The 5,345-nt window shown below is 36.7% G+C and overlaps 1 pseudogene; it reads left to right on the top strand.

Moving 5' to 3' along the window:
- The first annotated feature begins 4,334 nt into the window (after positions 1-4,334).
- Positions 4,335-4,681, top strand: LOC112821456 (small ribosomal subunit protein eS26-like; annotated as a pseudogene).
- Positions 4,682-5,345: the final 664 nt, after the last annotated feature.

Raw genomic sequence — 5,345 nt, 5'->3', positions numbered from 1 at the left:
AATGTGTCAAGACAGAAGAATGATGCCATTACCAGGAAGATAAAAGTCCAACATCCAAATGGGAGATGCCTAGCACCCAAGAAGATGTTGGAGAAAGATTACAGCCGTATCTATAATAGGAGATCACCTGCCTACCAGTGAGAAATGAGAATCCACACTCACTAAGGGAATATAAAGAGAATATAAAGAGAATATAAAGAAAATATAGCAGAGATTAAGGGGTGGGTTCCATAATTGACTAGTTTTGTTCCTTTCTTGATCACTTCTATTTACCCTCTTTGTTGTTCATTTTTCAAACACTGACTGATCAGTTAGATTCTATGGAGCACCGGAAAATCATTGGTGAAATAGGAATGGTCTTAGACTTCAAGGAATTCCCCGTAGAGTGAGGAAGACAAACATAAGCAGGTCATTGCTAATGAACCCAAGAGGCACAACACCAAGTCCAGCAGAAAAGGCTGAGGAAAGGCTTTCTGGAGGAAGTGAAGGCAAATTGAGGATTAAGGGAGGAATAAGAGTCCTGAGGAAGAGGAATAAGGTTATGGAATGGATGGGAGCAGGGCTGCGCAGGAAGAGAAAACAATATGATGAAGCACAAAGGATAAAATATCCAGGATTTATGTAGGGGAGGATGTATTTATAGAGCAGGGAGAATTACAAGCAATTTAATGTTCTTGAAGTTTTGAGTCAGGAAGTGGAAGCATACAATCATGGAGGGTTTTATATGCCAGTTTAAGAAACTTAAACTGTAACCTCTGGGATAAATATATCACTACAGTATGAATAAGTGGGGGCAAAATAAGAGCAAAGAAATTAGCTAAGAGATGAGAGCTGACACTAAGTAGGAGTAATGGCAATGAAGACTGAGAACAGAAATGCATCCAGGAAATATTTAAGAGGTAAAATCCATGAATCTTATTAGTAGTAGGACATGGAAACCTGAAAAAGTTAAGGATTGCTACAGATTTCCAGGTTAAATGACTATTTAATGTCCACATAATTAACTGAGACAAAGAATCCAGAAGAAGCAGCAGGTTGTATTGGTGTTTTGTTAGGATGATGGGGGCAAAACATGCTAAGTTTAGTCTTGGATGTTTTGACTTTCATGCAACCTGTCAGAAATCTAGTTCCACATTTTATTTATTTTTTTAAAGATTTTATTTGTTTATTTAACAGAGACAGACACAGCGAGAGAGGGAACACAAGCAGGGGGAGTTGGAGAGGGAGAAGCAGGCTTCCCGCTGAGCAGGGAGCCCAACATGGGGGCTTGATCCCAGGACCCTGAGATCATGACCTGAGCCGAAGGCAGATGCCCAATGACTGAGCCACCCAGGCGCCCCTAGTTACACATATTAATGCATGGCTAAAATTCAGGCAAGAGTCAGTGCTGGCTATATAAATCATCAGTAAACAAATGACGGGTAAACATAAAATTCAAGGGATAGAATTTCAGAAAGAATTTAATTTTCTACTTTATAGGTAAGATCTGCATTGTTTCTTTTTATTCATGATCCTGGTTGCTTTTGGCCTCAGGGGAAAACATCATATTTATTTTCATTCTGGGGGGAATAACAGAAGAATAAATAAAATTCTACAGAGTAAGTATGTCATATGAGAAGTGTGAAGACAGAAACATGGGATACCAAAATTCATGGACATCTAGAAAAAGAACAGACTAGAGAGAAGCAAAAAAGCAACTGTTAGAGAACAGGAAGTGGTTTTTAACTTTATTTTTACATTCACAAGATGATCAATAATACTTTTCTTGCCTTGCTTATTCTTCACCCTCTACACTGATATATTTTTAAATGCAAGTCAATATACTATGTGCTGTAATGCTTAGATACAAGGAACCGTAGGAAACACAAGTTAAATGATGGGGATTTATCTGTGCTGATTCCCATGGCATTTCTCCATGAAGAATCTAGTAGCTATTCTTCAAGCACAGATTCTGTGATTTTTTGCTGCTTTCTCTCCAATAAACTCAATATCTTTCTCAGGCATTACAGTCATTATGCAAAGTGTGTGGATGGTTCTTTCACTGCTAAGTGTAAGTTATTAAATATTTACTAAGTGCTGATCCAATCTAACCATGGCACAGTCTGTGTCTACAGAAAATCAGTCTAAGGAAGATGTGTATGCCATCTCCTAGGTGAGCTCAGGAAACTTATTACAAGGTCACAGAACTTTTTTATTGGCAATGGTCTGGAAACAAAACATTCATATTTTTATAAATATTTTCATCAATATTTGGATATTTTGAACATATGTTCAAATGTTGGTAGGTAAGGGAATGGATCATTTGTTAAAATTTATAATGACTTCTAGTATGTAGATTCTGAACTTTTGCTAAGTTAGAAGATTTTTTTACTGAATCCAAGTTCATACACCATTCATGTTTGTCACCCCCACTTAGTGTCTGACACAGTGTTTTGTAAATGACAGACATTCCACCAGCTGTAGATGCTGTTATTACTGGATTATTTTCACAGACAGTGTTTCCTCTATCTTACTTCTGGTTTATAAGATCCAGGTTCCAAGTTTCTTTCACCATATTTATAGTATTTTTATCCCTTAAATTAGCTGTTATACTAATTCAAATATTGATCATTCCTTGTTTACTTAAGCATTTGCTTCATAACCTGGAGAAGCACTTGCTGAAAAAGACTTGACTGAGGATCTCTTGTTGTACTCCAGGATTTTGTCAGTTATGCTGTTGAGCAGCTGTCTTCCCTGGTCTCAGAAATATATGCAATCTACCAATAATATGACCCAATTTTATTAGGGAAAAGGGAATATTTGTTTTATTTTCTTCCAGTCTCTGTGAAAACTCTTTCTTCTTCCTATTATTTTCCTTGTTCATCAACATCCTTACTCATCCAAGGGTCAGTCTCTGTACCCCATGGATTTTCTAATCCTGACTTTTTGACATTGTATTCTTACATAAAGACTTCATAAATATTTTCTAAGTGATAGTAATTCTTAAGATAACTTGCCCTCAGTGGACAACAGCCTATATTTAGGGTAGAGGCAATGTACTGCTACTGTTTTTCTGTTCTGATATTTCCTGATAGAATGAAAAAGAGTACAGAGGACAGTAAAGAGAGACTGTTAACTCTCGTGAGCTGAGTGGAAATGTGAGAAGGGATAGAAGTGACAGGTGAGGTTTTCAGAGGGGATAAAGAAGAGAACCCAAGTGCTACTGAAAATGAGCCCACATGTCATCTTTCCTGTATGTGCCTTAGATTTGCTTTATATTTAAACAATGTTTTGTAACTTTCAAGGCTTCTTAATGTACACTTTCTCTTTCTGGCTCCTAAAAGTACAATGTTGCATAAAATAGAATAATATGGTACTGATCTAAATACCTGCTGATATATATTTTTTTCCTAATGAAGTTTCTTTACATATAAAAATAATTTTGCTTGGTTTGAGGAGTTAAAAATCTGCTCTGAGCTTAAGTGCCAGCTCTAAAATAGAAGTATGTACCTAGATTCAACCTGGTAGACAACTGGCTGTCATTGACTATGTTAATGACATTTTTATTGAAGTCATAAGATCAGTATAAGTTTTGAGACATTTTCTGATGGCACTTAGGGAAATGTTAACATTACCTTTGCTTTTAGTATACAGATCTTTGTTTGCATTAGGAACCGAATAATAGAAAGAAAGAGACAGCACAAAGCAAATAACATTATTTGGAGTCACTTCTGCATGGCAATCAAAGTCTTATTTTTCAAATTGGCATAGACTTATTTTAAGCTAAGAAAACCTCTATTGATGTTTACTGAAACAGAACACCCAAAATTAATGTTTCTTATGAGATAATGCAAGAAACACTTGGGAGTACGTGGAGGAAGTTTTCTGAATGTGGGAAGGAGTGTTAGCTATTAGGAACTGAAACAAATCTGAAACTATAAATCCTGATTCCTCTTTCAATATCTTCCACTGTAGGTCACATCACAACCCTGGCTCAATGTTTCTTTTTAAAAATTGGCCAAAAATGAATATAAAAATTTAACTGAAACATATAGTCCTTTATAGATGTTATTTTTTCAAGTAATGTTTAGGAGTACCTGGGTTAATTTATGGCCGAGAACTAAAACACAAATAAGAAAAAAAATGCATTTTTGTATTTTATAAGTAATAAAACCAAAATTGATGAGTTAAATTACAGTGTCAGCCACATAACCTGTCATACCTGGAACCAGAAATATAATGCATCAAACTTTTATTCTCTCTTCCTCTAGGGGAATTTAGTGGCAATGCGTTTCTTCAGAAGCAAAAGACACTGTTAAAAGAAACATCCTTATCTCTTGGGTCTCACTTCCAAGATGACCAAGAAAAGAAGGAATAATGGTCATGCCAAAAAGGGCCAGGGCCACGTGCAGCCTATTTGCTACACCAAATGCACGGGTTGTGTGCCCAAGGACAAGGCCATTAAGAAGTTCAGTATTTGGAACATAGCAGAGGATGCTGTTGTCAGAGACATTTCCAAAGTGAGTGTCTTTGACCCTATGTGCTTCCCAAGCTGTATGTGAAACTACATTATTGCATGAGTTGTGCCATTCACAGCAAGATAGTGAGGAATCACTCTCATGAAGCAGGGAAGGACCGAACACCCCCACCCTGATTTAGACCAGCAGGTGCTGCCCTATGACCTCCACCAAAGCCTATGTAAGGAGCTAAGTCCTTAAGGACAAAAAAAAAAGCTGTTCTCCAGGAAAAAAAAAATGGCGATTATACTTCAAAAAAAAAAAAAAAAAGAAAGAAAGAAAAGAAACATTCTTAGGATAATGGTCATGTCTTCTCCAAACATAGATGTCTCTGAAGAGCATCTTTGGTGTGGAGGAGTGAGAGGGTGACAGGCAGTGGATGATTCTTTACGGTACTCTGGAATCTAAGGGGCACAGTGACAAAGTCCTCTAGACACCAGCTACTGCTGTTATAGGTGTGCATCACAGCAACAGTATTAGTAACAGCCACATGAACAATGTCACCCACTGTGCAGCATTCTTATGTGAAAACAATGATAGGGAACACACTGTAAAAATTCAAATATGTTGAGTGTCCATTTACTGGCTATTTCTTAGATTGTCTCAGATTGTATTTTCTGAATGAATAGCTATTCCAAAAGGAAAGAGAAAGGAAGGAAGGAAGGGGGAAGGGAGGAGGGAAGAAAGAAAGAAGGGAAATAAGGAAAGAAAGAAAGAGGGCCAACCTTGTAAAATTGCATCAATATTTTGAACTGGTATCATAAGAAATAAGAATTGGTTATTATGAAGAAATCAGAATAGAAATCCTGGATGCCATTTCTCTTTATATTTAGTATGGACAAAACACAC

Source organism: Callorhinus ursinus, unplaced genomic scaffold (genome assembly GCF_003265705.2).
Source record: "Callorhinus ursinus isolate GAN/ISIS: 27379988/994484 unplaced genomic scaffold, GSC_fseal_2.0 scaffold1, whole genome shotgun sequence".
Classification (NCBI taxonomy): Eukaryota; Metazoa; Chordata; class Mammalia; order Carnivora; family Otariidae; genus Callorhinus; species Callorhinus ursinus.
Note: the sequence above shows the minus strand (reverse complement) of the source record. Positions and strands in the feature narration are given on the sequence as shown.